The sequence below is a fragment of the Salminus brasiliensis genome, chromosome 12 (genome assembly GCF_030463535.1).
Source record: "Salminus brasiliensis chromosome 12, fSalBra1.hap2, whole genome shotgun sequence".
NCBI lineage: Eukaryota > Metazoa > Chordata > Actinopteri > Characiformes > Bryconidae > Salminus > Salminus brasiliensis.
The window spans coordinates 13,439,935-13,458,981 of NC_132889.1; positions in this window are offsets into that span (position 1 = coordinate 13,439,935).

The following is a 19,047-nucleotide window of genomic DNA, read 5'->3' on the forward strand; positions in this document are numbered from 1 at the left end:
TTTGTTTTTTTTTGTTCTGAAAGATGGAAATTCTTGGCTACTTCAAGTAGGCCAGCTGCAAAGCCTTGTTGTAACTGTTCCCTGTGAATGATTTAAGTGTTGCAGCAATTACAGAAATTTATTGGGATGCCTTGCCTCAAGGTTATATCCTGCTATGTTTGCTACACTTGCTCAGCATGTGAGCTAATCCTGTGAATTGATTTCACTAGATTCCCTGAACAGAAATGGAGAGTAAGGCTGAATGCAAGCTGTTAGATATTGGGGTAGGTTTGTATTAATTATTTGGGTTCATTTTATACTGTGATAATCTGGTTTGGGTCCTGCTTCTCTCTCAAAGAAATTAACAAATGGCCATATGTTTTTATCCTGTTTGTGAAATCTAAGTTTTCAAAAAGCAATAGGTGCATAATCATTGCTGTTGGATAAAAACCTTGTATCCAAAATCTCTACAACTTCTCAAAAAACTTCTTAACTTTCAATGAAATTCAAAGTAAAAAGATTTTATTCCAAGTCATTTTAGATCATTTCTTTTGGCCCATACATCATGAAATACATGATACAATGTAAAGAACAACAACTAGACTCAAATAGTGACAACAATGGAGATTTTTGCCTGTTCATGTTTACATGTCAAGGGATCACTTACATTTGTACTTTGGGTTTCCTTGGTCCAAAGCAGAAAGCCATGCAAAGTTGTATTATTATTATTATTATTATTATTATTATTATTATTATTATTTATTCCACACTGACATATTTGGCATTGAACCAAAGACATGGACAAAAATCAGATGATCATCATTTGGCAACATTTGGTAAAAAAAACTATCTGAACACAATACTCTAGTCTAACTGAGCTTGTGGGGTTTATAGGTTTTCATGTCTTGTTTTGTATGTCTTGTGATAATCCAAAGCCATCTGCCATGAGAAGTCATGTGTTTTCATGGTTTTGCCTTGCCAAGTGAAGCAAAAATCAACGCATTTCAAAAATGGATTACTACTTTTATAAAATGGCAACAATATGATGCTTTAATATGTAATATAGTTGTATAGACATGTGTGCAGTCATGTGTGTATATCAAGCCTCATTTAAAAACAAAAACGTAGGGTTCAAATTTAGAGCTAACAGCATGAATCTTTGAATCCAACCTGTCTTGTGTCAACAGTCCAGGCTGTTGGAAGTGGTGTAATGTGTGGGAGATGTTTTTTTATCACACTTTGGGCTCATTAATACTAATCAATCATTTTTTTAATGCAACAGCCTATTTGAGTATTGTTGTTAACCATGTGCATCCCTCATCCCTTATGGCCACAATTTACCCACCTTTCCCAACAGCTACTTGCTGCATGATAATACTCCCCAACCATATAGCAGCATGTTGGTGGGGTCATCTCAATCTAATTTTATGAACATGACGTTCATGACCTTCCCAGTCACCAGATCTGAGTCCAGATCCGCAGAATAATAGTCCTCTCAATAAATGTGCAGGAATTGTGTGAGGCAATCACGTCAACATGGGCCAGAATCTATAAGGGATGTTTCCATGCCATGTGAAGTCCATGCCATGAAGTACTGAGGCTATTATGAGAACCAGGCCCTATTTAGTATTAGTAAATTAATAGTGCATAGTGCATATAGAGACTGTAAAATACAGGTATGTGCCAAAATAGAATCAGGAACTGGTCTTTTACATGTACTAGTTTGCTTTCAGACTTAAATCAAAATGCAGTGAGTTTGCAATGGGTTTGTTTGGTAGCGGACTTCCCAGCCCACTTGATGTGCACCAAGGTTTAACTAGCTTTAAAAAGCCTATGGCCCACCGAATAGAATAGCCCCACATATTTGTACAGAAGTCCCCATAGTTACTGAGTAATGTGCCTTAGTGTATAAGTAACAGGCCTTGGAGTGTTAAGGGGTTAAATAGTAGTCCTCACGTTTCAAAAGAAACTCTAAGAAACTGAACTCAACCATGACGACTCTGTGTAAAGCCCCATTCACATGTACACCAGCAAAATCAGAATGTGTGAAAGACCATAAGGCAGATCTTTTCTGTGGTCTTACTGCCAGTGGGAACCAATGCTCATGGGTCTGGAGGATTTGGCTTGGATGTGTTGTAGTCTTCTTCAAGATGCGGGCACTCTGAATAGTCTGTATGACTAACACATGCAGTTGCAGACTTCCCTACAGTGTAAATGTGGATTCAATGGAGTTGTCTATAGAAGTCTCAGCACCTAAGGATGAGAATATCCCCCCTTCCATCAGGAAATAGAGCCAGGGTTAAGCCGGCTTCACAAAGAAACCAAGAGATGTTTTTTTTTTAGTGAGGTGCACTCCCAGGAACTTGAAGCTGGTATATCAATGCACAGAGGGGTGGGGGCAAGGTTCTTCCTGAAGTCAACACTCATCTATTTTGCCTTGCTGACATTTAGAGTGAGTTTGCATCACACCGCCTGCTACCTCATCTCATCTCTCAGTCAAAGCGAGAGGAGTTTGTTTACTAGTCTCTGGAGTATGCTGCTGTTGAATGCAGAACTCAAATCAATAAACTGCATTCTGACATAAATGCCCTTGTTGTTCAAAAAGGATAAGGTCAGTATTACAGAAAAGTTCTTCTGCCTTTTGTGATTCAAAGTTTGTTTTTGTGTCTAAACTAAAAAACCAAAATGTGCCTCAGAGCATCATATACAGTCATGTGAAGTTAGAACATGAAAACCTTTATTTTACAATATTCAGAGATGGAGATAAATATAACTAATCAACCCGAACTAAAGAAATGTCTTAAAAAATAATTTGCTAAATATAATTAACAGAAATGAATAGTTAATAGAAATATTTTTCATATGAAGAACAATTAAAACACCCCCACATTTATTACTACTTAAAATGCTTAAAAGTGAAATCAGGTGGAGCATATTAGCTGCGGATGATTAGTAGACGGTTAGTGAGGATTTTGGAGGAGTCTAATTTAAACCTTTAGTCATTTAGTTTAGTTTGCTCTTGATTATTAAACTAAGTGATATCATTATCATGGTGAGATCCAAAGAGCTCTCTGAGACCTTCAGAAAGAAGGTTGCACATGCATATGCGAGTGGAAAGGGATTTTAAAAAGATCTCAGAACAATCAAAAGAAATCAGCCAGGGAATAATTTCCAACTGTCTAAATTATAACAACTGTCAACATGGCAAGGTCAGGCTGCCCTAGCAAGTTCAGCCCAAGAGGAGACCTCATTTGCTAGGTCAGCATGACCTGGTCATGTTGGCAGTTTGGCAACTTGTGATAGGCAGCTCACATGACAACCCCTTGTAGCATAATTTAACATTGGACCAAGTCTCAGTTTCAACTTTGCCACTACTAAAGGACTAATAAAAGTGACTTTAGACTGGCAGGGTACTAGTCTAGTTTATTGTGTTAGACATGTCATACATGTGTACATTCACCAAGACAAAAAAGTGAGTCTGATTCTGATTAGTTGTCTTTTGTCTTGTGTCATTGTGATACTCCACCAACCTATAATAGGCTAATGGGCTAATAGAGTAATGTCTTTGTTAATAACACAAATTTCTGGGTTCAGCATGTCAGCAACTGAGCTATATAACTTTGGTGAATGTAAAGCTTATTGTAAATATTCAATTCAGAGAAAACATGGTAACCATTTGTGAGATCTACAATTAGAAATAGGAAGGTATAGGAATTCAACGACAAGTCATCCAGCTCCTCTATGGATTATTAAGCTGTTCAGACACTTTAGACGGATGACACTGTGTATGATTACATTTTGCACCCTCAACTCAGCATCATGTCATTTAGTTAGTTCACAATAACGGTTGCTTTTGAACAATGTATGGGTGTGCATGTCCCAAGGCCTGAATGAGTCATATACTAAAACTCAAATTCTAAGACAAACCATACAGTCTTGTTCTTACAAGAGGTCATCAGAAAGGATAGTAACTAGCTATATTAATTTAATTATATGCACATATGTTAGATTTTAATAAATTAGTAGTTCAGTACTAGAGTATACTAATACTAGAGTATTAATAAATGAGTACTAGAGTATTTTCAAAAGACAAAACCTAGTGTACTGGGTAACATCCCTGCCAAGAATATGGAAGCCCTGAAAGATTAAATATTTGCATTTTATTTTCTAGGATTATTTTTACAAAATAATAAATGTTGTCACAATATCTTCACATCTTGAGATTGATAATTCAATTGCATTGTCATAATACTATTATGGGCTTGTAAGGTTAAACAGAACACTGTCTCTGGTGCAACATAAATCATTTTCAATATTAAATACAATGCAATAGTTAATCAAACATAAATCAACATAAAGCATAAAAGCACATAACAGAAGCATAAAGAAGTTTATTGTAAGTTAGTATTCAGGGCATTTTTTAATTATGGCATGTTAAGTGTGATATACTGGCAAGGACAAAACTTAAGGTACAAATCTCCTGTAAAACACCCAGATGCTTGTTCACTTCGAGACTTGACTACTGCAACTCTCTTCTGGCTGGTCTCCCTCTGCGCACCATCAGGCCCCTGCAGCTTATCCAGAATGCAGTCATGTCACTCCACTGCTGCGTTCTCTTCACTGGCTTCCTGTAGCTGCTTCCCGCATCAGATTAAAAACCTTGACGCTGGCCTACAAAGCCAAGAACGGACCAGCCCCTCCATACTTGATGGCAATGAACAAAAGCTGATCCGCACCTAGAGCCCTTCGAGCTTCAAGTACGGCTCGTCTCGACCCGCCATCCCTTAAGATCCACGGAAGACAAGCATCCAGGCCTTTTCTGTCCTGGCACCAAAGTGGTGGAATGAGCTTCCCCTGGGTGTCTGAACTGCAGTCGCTCGCTGTCTTCAAAGGCAGACTGAAGACCCACCTCTTCAGAGAATACTTGGGCAAAGAGTAGAGTATTATGGTCTCCATATTGACTTGTGTTTATTAGTGTCTAAACTTAGAGGTATCTTTAAATTATTGGTCTATTCAATTCAGTGAAGCACTTTTGTAAGTCGCTCTGGATAAGAGCGTCTGCTAAATGCCTTAAATGTAAATGTTAATATACGTAAAACAACACCATTTATCATTTTTTACAGCTTCAAAATTATTATGATTAGCATAGAGCAAATGGATTCACCCTGAGGTCAATATATAGCTTCAGGGAAATTCACATTACACACAATACACATGACACAAAACAAGTAGCCCATATCTATTCCTCAGTGCTTGGTCGACCTATGAAAAAACGAAAAAGCTCACCCCACAAAAACAACACTCTGCTGACTTGTAATAGGTAGAATAATGCCTCTAATGTTGCTACTACTGTCTGGGCTCAGCATGTCAGCAAGTGAACTATGTAACAGGACTACGCTTGTGTGAACTGTGTAATGCTGCGTGACAGTTTGTCATATTTGTGTAAGGTCCAGTAAAATTACTTATTAGCCCCTTCTACAGCTAAAGGGGTAGAACAGGCTCATATTTTGCTTTCTTCTTCTGCTGCACATATAATTCTTCACTGTAGAGCAAATGGATTCACCCCGAGGTCAATATCTAGCTTCAGGCAAATACACATGGCACAAAATGAGTAGCCCATATCTATTCCACAGTGCATGGTTAACCTATGAAAAAGCAAAAAAGCTCACCTCACAAAAACAGCACTTCTTTAATAGGGAGAATAATGTCTATGAAAAAGCAAAAAAGCTCACCTCACAAAAACAGCACTTCTTTAATAGGGAGAATAATGTCTCTATTGTTGCTACTAGGCTCAGCATGTCAGCAACTGAACTATGTAACAGGACTACGCTTATGAGAACTGCGTAATGCTGCGTGTCCTGTTTATGTAAAGTCCAGTAAAAGTAAATGTACAGCCACAACTGTCTACATGATTCTTTCCATTCAGAAGTCAGTTCTGTATCTCTCAGCTTGTCCAGAAATGCATGTTACTAGTACTAGTATGCAGAACTAGTCCTTTTGGGGGTGTCTCAAAGCGCTTATTACAGTTCCTGACTATAGGGGGAGCCCAGAAGCAAAAAATACAGATGGTACAACTGGTAAGTTACATTTTACTCAGGTCTACTTAGCCTTTCTATTTACCTAATTTCACTAGTTTTTGTTGGATCAGTGCAGGGATGACTTTAAGCCACACCTACTTGATTTTAGAACAGAAGGATCCCAGGCTAAGAAGATCTACTGCAGTTCTATATGGGTCTCCATGTATGTTCTGCACATACACTGTTCACGCTGAGGGTGGCTTCAGGCTATTCCACCCACCTCTGCCAACCAGTGATGGTTCAGCTTCACTCACATGAGCTGAGAGACTCTGAAAAAATCTAAATATTCTTTGCTACTGAGAACAACAGGGCTAACAGTGTGTCTGAAGTTAAGATGTTTTAAAGAGTGAGAGAAATGGGGGGAGTGATGGGGGAGGCAGAAAGAAAGAGAGGGAAATAGTAATCCTCAATGTGTCATTCCGACTGTCGCTTTACTCCAAGCCAACGGCCATTCTCCTTGACGACTACCAATTCAACACAGCAGTTAAAAAAGAGCGGAAACGGAGAGACCTCTGAAGAAAACTGTCAAACTGTGAGGGACAAAATGGAAAAAGTCTGAGGAGAGAAGTAGAGGAAAATAAAACCTGTAGTATGGTCTAAAATACACTGAGACGATTTGTCTCTCTTGGTTTTCTGAGAATGCTGCCTGCCATCTCACAGCTGAAAAAAGACTCTATTTCAGCAACAAAGCTCATAACAGCAAACCTTTGTTAGAACACAAAGCAATCAACCTTGAGAGTAAATGAGAGAATAAGGATAATGCTGAGGTCAGGGTCATCTGCCGAGCGTCGTTTCACTAAAAGAAAAGACCTTAGACATTTTTAACCACAGATATATCAGCTCTGTTTGCTCTATTCACACTGTGTGGACTTCATGCATGCTTTGGATGGCATCCAGTATGAATTATAAACTTTAACCTCACTCCTGAAACATCCATAGCCTTCTGCCTGCCTATTAAAATATGCACTGCTTAATTAGCTCCTAATAAGGGTCTATACAAGCACAGTTTTTTTATTTCTCAGAACCAACAGCTCTTTCTCCATGAGAGCATCCATCCGAGAGAGGGAGAGAGAAAATAGCACTGGAACTGCCCTCCTACATACCTTCCTGAAAAGAATCAATCGAGCATATTTTCTTCAACTAAAAGGTTTCTTCCTCAGTCTGTTTGTTGTCATGAGTTATTTGGCCGGGGCTGTAGACGGGACAAGTGGAGCTCCTTCTGCAGCTGATGGGGTAGAACAGGCTCATATTTTGCTTTCTTCTTCTGCTGCACATATAATTCCTCACTGTAGAGCAAATGGATTCACCCTGAGGTCAATATCTAGCTTTAGGCAAATACACATGCCACAAAACAAGCAGCCCATATCTATTCTATAATGCATGGTTAAGCTATAAAAAAAAGGGAAAAAAGGCTCACCTTACAAAAACAACAACCTGTTTTAGGACTTTTTTTTATCTGTGCAGTAGAATTCAGCATGGAGAACCAGTGGGCATCCTGAAAGCAGATGTGTTTAGATTCAGATCGCAGGGTACCACACACCCCCCACTCACTCACAAACCTAGGGGCAATTTAGCATAGGCAGTTCAGCACTGTGTGTTTTTGGGAGGTAAGAAGAACCCAGAGGAAAAACATGGGAACAATACCCAAATTATTACTAATTATCACCAAAATGTATATATAAATTACACATAAGTGAAGTTCTATGGGGACGAGATGGTTAATTTTCATTAATATATTAACATATTTAAACTTTTTCCCATTTTATGAAAGTAAATGAGGTTGGTGTAGCATAGTGGGTAACGACACCATCCTTCTACGCGGAGGGAGAGACTTAAGCAGTAAGACTGACAGCAGTAATTCAAGTCTGAACTCTGACATTTACTTTAGCTCTGCTTTAACTGTGCTCTCCAAATATAGCCACCTCTTCTTGTGTGGTTATTATTTGTAATTTAACTTATTTGTTTGAGCTAAATCAACACTGTGACACTCAGCAGCACACCAATTTTCAGAGAACAGAGCTTTCTAACTTCTTGTCATGATGAACTACTTCATGATCTTTCAAACAGCAGTGATTTATAGCAAAAAGCAACAGTGTCTTGATTAAGGCACATTATGCGTGGGCAAAATTGACCATTATTTAGTTTTTAATGGAGAGATTATTCATTACTTTTACCTTGTTTGATAAGTAAAAAGTGAACAAGCGTAAATTCTTTAACACCTATGATGTGAAAGCAGCTCATTATTGCCTAATATTAATCCACACCTTCCACTGAAGTGGCATTTTTGTTTCTCTGTGCCGTTGTCATTGCAGTGCAGCTACATAAGGCATGTCAGCTCTGTCAAGCCATCTGTCAGGCCTTCTATAATGGGAGAAATGAAGCAGTGAAAAAATAGAAATTGTATCAAACCCTTGCTTTCGCTATGGCGCTGCTTCACGCTGTGCTTCTGGTGTTCCAATTACTGCATACTGTACATACGGTATATAACACAGGTGGTTAATAGAAGGATTGCACAACGTGCTACTTTGATCTGCACTAATTGACCTGGTGGGCTGCTTAATGAGGGCCGACGGGGCGCTAGGCCGAGCTGTCGACCCTCTTGTCAACACTCTCTAATTAGACAGAAATGCTAGTGCTTAACCATGGCAACATGTTGTCCTACTGCCTCCACACAACTATAATCCACACCTGTCACTGCAAAACAGAACTCCAAGATCCAAATGTACATTAAGGACACTGTTCACTCAATCCAATCAATTCACGTGATCTCTCAAACCACATAGTCTTTTTTTGAAATGGCTCAACAACTCTATGCAGATTTAAGTAGTTTGCAAACCTCTTTTTTCTTGTTAGTTCGTGTGCCTGCTGGCAAGAGGGGCCCCCTTGTGGTCGTTCAAATACGCACTAGCCATAGCGTAAACAGCTTGGACTCCACAAGACCTCTGAAGTGCTGTGGTATCTGGCACAGAGTCATTGGCCACCTATGACTATTTGACCAGTTACCAGTTCAGTCTTTCCTTGGACCACTTATGGTAGATACTAACCACTGCATACCAGGAACACCCCACAAGACCTGCTGTTTTCTGACCCAGTCATCTATGCATCACAATTGGCTTTTGTGGGGGTCACTCCACTTCACTGATGCTTACGTTCGCCCATTTTTCCTGCTTCCAACACATCAACTGTTAACCTACTCTCTAATATACCCCCCCCCCTTTGACAGGTGGCATTGTAAGTAGAAATGATTTGTTTACCTCTCAGTGGTTTTAATGTTAATATCTGATATATTTAGTGTATTCTATTCTATATGCTTTATGGTTAAAGAGTTATGGTCTGTTAATGTTGATGATGACCAGAGTAAAATGAAAAAAAGCATTGTTTAGAATTGCTTGCGTGTGGTCTTACTCTATATCAGGGGTCACCAGTCTTATCCGCAAATGGCTGGGGTGGCTGTAGATTTGCATTTTAATGAAGCGGGAGCTCACCTCACATAACTTTAACATATAACCTACTCAACTGATTAAACAAGTGGAAAAAAAGAATTTGTGACCCCTGCTTTATATCCATACAGTGCTGTTCAAAAATCTCCGTAACTGCTTTTGCACTGGACTGTGTGTATTTTCAGTAGACTGCCAGAGACCAGAGAGAGGCCTCTCAAGAGTTGCCAGGATGACTTCCAGCCTGTGTTGCCATCAAGACCTGCATTGACTCACCTCCTCCGTTTGTCTTTCTTACAGCTGTCAGGATTCTAATTCTAATAATATGCTTCCTTTCATTTCAGATCTCCAGTGCAATACTGAAAAAGCAAGCTTCAGAATGTCGGACAAACAAATAACTCAGTATATCAATCAGCATTTTAGACCCGATAGAGTTAAATAACTTTATATGACTGCTTTAGTAAAAAACATCATTTGTGTCAAGAAAAGGTGTTGGTTCCTACCGTGGTGTTACACTTGAAACATGTGGTTGGTATGGCGCAACAGATACCACTACCTGCCAGTGAACTACCTGGGTGACTATGCTGTGCTACACCAATAAGAGTCTTTGGGCAAGACTCCTAACACTACATTGGCCCACATCTGTAATACGAGTAACCCTGTAAGTCGCTCTGCATAAAAGCCTCAACAGAAGTGCAAGCATATTTGCCAAAGCAGCAGTGTGTTAGACCTCCCATTTCAGACTATATATATATAGTCTAAAATATATGTGAAGCTATTTCTGTTGATTATGGAATAAAATATATTTGATCTGTTCCTCCTGCAGTGTAGCCCACTGTGCGAACAGCCTTGGGCTTGTAGCTAATATGGCTCCATCTGTGGGGGACAGAACAGGGAACAAGATCTGAACATGAATCTATCCCTGGTGTTCACAGACAAAGAGATTACTTGATATGCTTTGCATGTGGTTGGGGAAAGGGTGGGCAAGACATCAAATAGCATGCATTGTAAAACAGATTAGTTCTAAAGTCAAACTTTTGTAAAATAATGTTTTAGTTTACACATATATATTTTTTCAACAATCAACCATTACAGTAGTGCAAACTGCCTAATATTCAGTAGGCCCTCCTTGTGCTGCCATAATAGATCTGACCCTTCAAGGCACCAAGATGTTCGCAGCAAATGCTTTAAGTCCTGTAAGTTGTGCAGTGGGGCCTCCATCAATCGCATCAGTGAGCCATGGGCACCCATGACCAGTGATGTCCTTTCTTAAACCATTTTTTAAGTCCTTTTTTAAACTGAATTCTGTAGAAGTGGAATAAAGTATTTTTATTATTTATTGATTGAAATAACTTTATTTTCATCATGTGAATTCAGGATCTTCTGATTCCTCCACAGTTGAAGCCTCTTGTTCTCATTCATACAGTTTGTGGATTTTTGTTAAAGTGGAGGCTCTTTGAACAGTTTCCCTCTTTGCTGTTTGCTGTTGCTTTGAGGCCAGTATTGCTCTGGAACTGCACCCTTACATGATTACTGCCGCTACTCTGCATACAAAGGCCTTGCTAATTGGCTGATTGGGAGGGGAGGGGGGTTGTCAATGGGACAGCCTGGAAGGAACCCACTTTAAAACATCAGATTTACATTAAATAATCAGTTGGAATCTACCAACAATATTATGTGTGTATTTTGAGTTGAGTTGTAGTGATGCTGTTACCTGCTGCTGCTTAACTGTCAGAAACATCTGTCTGGAAAGCGCTAGAGTGTATATATATTGCCCTGAGAGTAGAAACAGATGTAACATATCAGCCACGTCTCAGCTTCTTGTTCAAGTTTTTATGAGGCTCGTATTTGAACTGCGCACAGCGAGTGCAGCTGTGGAGGTGGGATAGACAGTGAAAAGCAGGCGTAATAACTCCAGAAAGGGAAACTTTTGACTTTTCAGAGCTTTCTCTTTTCTTTCTATGGCATCTACAGACTTCCTCTGGTGGAACTTGTGTAGTAGAGCAGAACACAACCTTGCGATGCTGGGCTGTTTGACAGAACTGGACTAAATTAACCATGACCGTATAATATGAGCTACAATGCCGAAATAGGCAACATCAAAAGGGGGTTAGTTTGCCTTTTGCTAATTGAAAGCGTAAGTTTCTGCACTTTTTTTAGCAATCCTTTGTCACATAAGAGGCAGAGAATTTTTCAAATGAAACAAGACATTGGGAGTAACGATGAAATAAAGACTTACCAGTTAAGAGATGCAAGGCCTCTTAAAGAAACAGCAGAAACAGGAGGGCTATATATAACTGCATACTAGATGACTAGATACACCTCTGAATTCTAACTAGTAAAGGGGTTAAAATTAAATTCTGGATGGCTGGGAAAAGACAAGTTTCGATCCACATTTAAGTATTTTTTGTCATATCAAGTAGAAACAGCTTGGAAACTGCAAATATCCAATAAATTAATTAGAGAATAAGAAACACATTAGCGGAATAAATAACAAAAGAATAAAGTCATGTGACTGATCAAGTGATTTTGCTCACAGGGAGAAACAGGATAGCATGCAGAAAGAAATTCAAACCTTTATTTTATCAAAAGCACTGTACGGACGGGATTCAATTTCAATGGGGTCCTGGGGTAATTTCCTAAACAGGTGCACCTCAGTGACTTTATTTTTTATTAAATCAGCCGTGCCTATTTTTTTTCTGTCCCCCTATGAGAATTACATGCTGAATTGCCTGCTGCTTATTACTCATTGGTGGTCTGATCATTTTCGCACGGCCCATGATTTTCATGGAGATATCACCTCACATTAGAAAAAAAAAGTATGTGGACACTGCTATGTGCCACATTTACACGGCTTTCAGCTCATAGTCCCTACCGCCCAAAGTGGCGTTGCATGTCGTGAAGGTCTAGGCAAGATCTGAACGAGCAAGAAAACTACCTTTACTTTATTTTATTTTATTTATTATTCCTGAGTTCTTAAATCTACTTGTCCTACATATCGGCAATTTAAATCTGTGGCCAGAAGGAAGCCACTTGAACTTATTAAACACCTGATAGGATACATACATATGTGCAATTTTACTACACACTCTGACAATACCATACAATCAGATACTGCTTGTATGTGATACATCATTCTACCGTGCAGAGATGCTTATACAAACATGAGCTGCATGGCAAATTCATCAGAATGAAACCCTAAAAAAACTGTCAATTATTATAAATCTCCCCACCGGCGGGTCATTGGCCATTTAAGGGGTTGAAAAACCAAGGTCTTAAGATCTTCAAAGTGAAAGAGCTTCAGTATTGAATGTCTCATCCTTATCCTCCATTTCTCTCATTCATTGATTATCATGCTAAACGTATGAACTTCAACAAATCCAATAGTTTACACATAAGACTTGCCTCCCTGCCTCCTTCATGGTAACAAGTTCCAGTCACTTTTAGAAGTACATAATTAGTTTCAGTATGTGAAAAGAATGAGAGTTTTAGTCTTTATTCAACTTGAACTTCCAGCTCTGGTACACTGCTGAAGAAGTAGAAGATGAAATGAAACCACACAGCTTAATGAACCACAGTCCAGGTAAAAACCAAAACCCCTCAGACTATTCAACTATTTAACACAGGTTGGCACATTTCTGCTTCTTCAAACCAAAGAGCTAGTGAGTGGAAAAGCAGTCTTCCTTCTCTTTTTATTTCAGTCCAGTCATTTGTTTTTTTCCAACCTCATAGCAAACTTCATGTTGCCAGCTCCCTCTAATCACTTCAAGAGAGCAGGCGCCAAAAGCACACAGAAGAGATCCATGCATATGACCTATATTTTAGCCAATCTTGCAACCCGTGGCCATACAAACCAATTAAGGGCATAGGGAATGTGTGTGTGTGTGTGTGTGTGTGTGGAGGGGGGTGGGGTGGTTTAATGAGCTATTGATACTCTTCAGCAAGCCCATATCAAGAGTCAGTGAAGCTTCAGGGCTGCTTTCTTTTCTCATGCCAATAGAACTTGCACCACATCAAACCACACACACACACACATACACACACAGGTGAAAACAAATTACTTTTGCTCTCAATACAGTAGGTCTACTTCAGTAAATCTGAACATGCTATAGATCTTTCTTATAAAGCATTCAAACAAGCTGTTTTTTTTTATTCATAATCATACATTTAATAACCATCACCAAACTTCTACTCTTTGCATACCGATATAATTGTTCTGGGTTTGATGGCACAATTAGCTAATTCTGGTTAAACAGCTACTATTTTTATTTTGTATTTATTTATTTATTTATTTTCAAGAATCAAACACAATTTCTTTGGCCAAAAAAAAACTTTAAAATGTAAAATCAGTAATGCAGTATGTGAATGTAACATATTCAATATACAGAAATTCCTGTTTTTCAAACCGTACATTAACACTCCAAGACCAAGGGGTTCTCTAGGCCGCAGAGAAGCTCATAATTGAATCCAATCGATGCCTAGAAAGCAGGGAAAGACTCTAAAAAGATATCATAAGCCTTTCAGCTTGCGGTTCAGTTCCTACTGTTTGAAAAATTATGCCATGTCATGAAGGCCAAGGAGAGATGTGGAAGAGCAATAAACCAGAAGAAAAAAAAAACAGAAAGGCAAAGCATGGTATGACAGCAAAGGACCTACAGCTTCAGAATCTGGTCCATTCCAGGCATAATTTAATAGATTTGATATAATCTATTCAAGGTATATTTTTGTCTTTCAACTGCTAAGCTGTGGTGTGAGACACCATAAATGGACATTATTCACAGCCTACAGTGGCAAGGTGTGTTTTGAAAAGGTGACAAACTAGTTTAGTCAGCAGGGGTGGAACAGTTTGTCAGTCAAAACTTTAAAATATTAATACAGCAATAAAATGATCCATAAAAACATCAAACCAAAGTCAGACATTGCTTTTCAACCATGCTTCAACAGAATTATGTTTTAAAAATAAACTCATGAAACAGGTCTGGACAGAAATTATGGCACCCTTAACTTAATATTTTGTTGCACAACCTTTTGAGGCAATCACTGCAATCAAACGATTCCTGTAACTGTCAATGAGACTTCTGCACCTCTCAACAGGTATTTTGGCCCACTCCTCATTAGCCAACTGCTCCAGTTGTCTCAGGTTTGAAGGGTGTCTTTTCCAGATGGCATGTTTCAGCCCCTTCCAAAAATGCTCAATAGGATTTAGGTCAGTCTATAGGGTAGTCTAATGTTTTCCTCTTAGCCATTCTTGGGTGTTTTGGGTGTGTTTAGCTGTGTGTTTTGGATCATTATCCTGTTGCAAGACCCATGACCTGCGACTGAGACTAAGCTTTCTGAGACTAGGCAGCACATTTCTCTCTAGAATCCCTTGATAGTCTTGAGATTTCATTGTACCCTGCTCAGATTTAAGACACCCTGTGCCAAATGCAGCAAAGCAGCCCCAGAACATAACAGAGCCTCCTCCATGTTTCACATGTTTCCGTCTGTGAACACAGAGCTGATGTGTCTTGGCAAAAAGTTCCATTTTTGTCTCATCTGTCCATAGGGCATTCTCCCAGAAGAAGGAACATCCAGTTGCTTGGAGATGGTCTTATAACCTTTACCTTTAACATGCTTGTCTATAATTTTCTTTCTAATCTCCTGAGGCAACTCTTTCCTTCGCTTCCTCTGGTCCATGTTGAGTGTGGTACACACCATGTCACCAAAAAGCACAGAGATTACCTATAGCCCTATATATAGGCCCACTGACTGATTACAAGATTGTAGACACCTGCATAATGTACACTATATATACTTTTCAGTATGTATAGACACCCAGACCCAGAAACAGGCATTTGGTTTACAGCTTATTTAATCACCATGGAAAAGCATTGTCAATAAAACAGAACACTCTGGAGAGCCATGCATGGTGTCAAAAGCCACAATGCCTAGTGCTGTCTGGTAGACAGACAGCACTGGTGTTTACTTCTCTGGAGTGCAGGAGCTCCATCCAATACCTCTGGGATAAAGATACTTTTGTATCTATAACTAATCATCCATTGTCAGCACCTGATTTTACTAATGCCCTCATGGCCAAATGCCATCAAACCCCCACAGCAATAGAAAAAACAAAAACATTTGCAGAAGAGTAAAAGCTGCTACTGGACATTCATGTATTCATGTTAAAATGTATGATAAATGTATGAAAACGTTTACTCCAGAATATCACATATTATCAAATAAAATCATTACACACTCCTCGCACCCTGGTCACAACCTCTTTCAGCTGCTCCCATCTGGAAGATGTTACAGAACTATGTCTACTAAGACAGTTTTTACCCTCAGACCATCACCTTCATCAACAGCTGATCACCATCATCAGCTATAGGCCATAGATACTACTGATACTCTTATCCTACAGTCACTGCATTACTGCACCATTACTCATTTCACACATGAGGACACTGCTGTGGTTATACAATATTTAATCTGTATAGTGTTGCATATTGCTATTCTGTAAAGCACACTGTATAGAAATGTCCTCATGTAGTCTATGTATACTGTGTATACTACTGTACTATTGTTCTCTGTATTGTGTATTGTGTATTGTCTGCAAATGAGATGTAGAGTCGCTGTATATTGTTAATACTAGAGAGAAACTAACAGCCGGAAACAAATTCCTTATATAGTCTCACTATTTAACAGTATAAAAGTAATTCTGGTAATTAGCTGAATATCTTAATTAAGACTGTTTCTTAAAAAAATATCTGATCAGTATCGATCATTTACATTTACTTGGTACTTGAATTGGACCAGGGACATTCCTGGTAAATATGATTTGTGAAAATGAGCATTCATCTAGCTCAAAGTAACTCAAAATCATTAGCAAAAGAAATAATTTTTAATGAACAATGAATTAATAAGTAAATCATTTTCTTTAACGCATACGTCTACATGTATTCAAGTCAATTATCACTACAGTAGCTAGATTCTTGCTTATATTTTTCACTAGGCCCATGTTTCCACCCTTGAGTACACACCTCTAGGTTTTATCTTCTCTGTGGGCGAGTCTCAGTGCTGCAGCAGCCCTCTGGTTAGGGGGGAACAGTACGAATGCTGGATAATTGGATTTTGAATGATTTCCTCCACAGAGTTAAAACTAGACATTTCAGTGAGGCTGACTCCGGCACACTCTGTAATTTCATATTTTCACTGCCTTCAGCGACACAGCGATCCTTTTCTTTCAGTCTGTCCCATTCCTGTGGAGAGTCCCTCAAAAGCCCCTACAAACAGAGGATCTAAATGATGCCAGCGACTTCATCTCCCAAAGCGACCCGCCAGAGCTAATTACAATAAAAGGGCTGCAGACAAGAGAATAGCGAACGCTGAAACGTACCAGTGACATCTAGAGGTGGAGAAATCTCTCTCCTCATGCAGTTCCGATAGCTTTAGCTGGGGGTGCAGCAGCAAAGATGTCAGTAGGATAACAGTTGTGCACACAGAGGCACCACTGTGACCTGAGCTTGCTGAAAAAAAAAATAAATCAATGAGTCGATGCTAATAAGGAAAAGGAACACAGCAAGGAACACATTGTGGAGAAGAAGGTCGGGCGTAAGGTCCAGCAAAACAAGACCTAAACACACTCTTTATAAAAAAAAAGGTTCTTCACAAGTTCTTTGTTAAAGGCAATGGTTCTTTAGAGAACCAACAGGAAACCATGTGGATGCTTAATACAATAAATAATAGGAACATTATTTATTGTAGATTTATTAAGGTAGTGGTGGCTCAATGCAAAGAGTACTGAGTTTGCTACCTGGATAAGTGGCTGCTAAGCTGCCACTGTTAACAATGCCACCCTGCTCCCAGAGAGCCACAGCAACGGCTGCCCACCACTCCGGGCACATGTTCTCACTGCATCCCTGTGTCTATGTATGTGTTTGCTGCCCAGAAGGGTTAAAGGCAGAGGCCAAATTCCAGCTGTATCTGTACACAAATGTGAAGGTGAATGTGGTTGTCTTTGTCTTTGTATCTGTACCTACACGTTCATGCAATTGTCTAATCAGCCAATCGTGTGGCAGCAGTGCAATGCATAGACTCATGTAGGTATGGGCCAGCAGCTTTAGGTAATGTGCATAACAAGTATCAGAATGAAGAGAGAGCTGGTGATCTCAGTCATTTTGAGTGGGGCTTGATTGTTGGTGCCAGAGCTGCTATAAGCGATGAACATGTCCAATGAACATGATGGTGAGATCTTTAGTAGCCTTCAGTGCATTTTCCAGTCTCCAAATCTGGGCCCAGTAAAACACACTGCAAGAGAACGGGAGTTTCACAGTAACATTCTGTAGAAAGAGGCTTGGGGGTGAACATGCTATTAACACAGTATTATAGATTTGGTAGCACATTGCAGTAGACATATAAACAGCTCAGTTCAATTCAGTAATGAACAGTTAAGGTTATTGCCAGAAGCAGACTGAGTGGTTGCAGATGCACCACTTTGTAGCTGTTGATATTCCCTCGCTGAAACATTATAGAGGAGATGCCGGTCTTGTTTTCTTCGTGTGATCAGTTTCCCCCACTCCTCACGCCTGCAACACATGACATCAAGGCGGTGGGGATGAAAATCACAGTCTGCGTTTCCATCAGCAGCTGTTTTGCACGCCTGTTTGTTCTTTTTTTCCCTCCTCATGAATATTTACTTTGTTATCTCAGCTGTGACTGTGCATTTAGGAGGAGCCTGGAGTGCAGAGCGAGCACCGAAAGTCTGCTAATGGAGGCGCCTTCAACAACCTTGAGTAAACAACCTTGACCACCACACCTGAGGAGGCTGGAATCTCTCGTCTGCTTTTTTTATTTTTAAGGAATTGTATTTCCGGGCTAATTAATTAAAACTACGGCCATAAACAAAGACTCCTGCATAATGCCAATACACAAGGGGTGGTTTAAGGCTGAAAGTTCTTGGTTGCTACAGCTCAGGTTACAAGTCAAGTGAACAAAGTGAAAGTCATAGCGAAGTCCTAACCAAGTCAAGTCAAGTCAAATTTATTTGTATAGCGCTTTTTACAACTGTTGTCTTCACAAAGCAGCTTTACATAATTAGTAATTAGTAAAAGAAAGAGACAAAAAAGAAACACAGTAAGACATGAAGGATCAAAGACCCCCCGTAAGCAAGCCAACGGCGACAGTGGCAAGGAAAAACTCCCTCAGAGCTGGAGGAAGAAACCTTGGGAAGAACCAAGACTCACAAGGGGGACCCGACCCATCCTCCTCTGGTCAGAACTATTTATAAATTATTGATAAAAATTACCAAACCATCTATACTGTTTAACTGCTCTGATCATAATCATAATATATTAATCATGGTGTAGATAGTTAATAGTGGTGATATTAATAGTGGCAGATAGTTAAGAGTCCATTTAACATGGTCATTAGACACGTAGCAGTGGTAGGAGGGTGTGCCGCTGGTCTGTTATGGGTGGTGGTGGGTAGTGGGCCTGATGGTCAGTCTGGTAGGTGGCAGTTGGTCTGATGCAGGTAGAGGGGACCTTGGCGGGCAACCTTCCAGCAGGTCGGGCTGA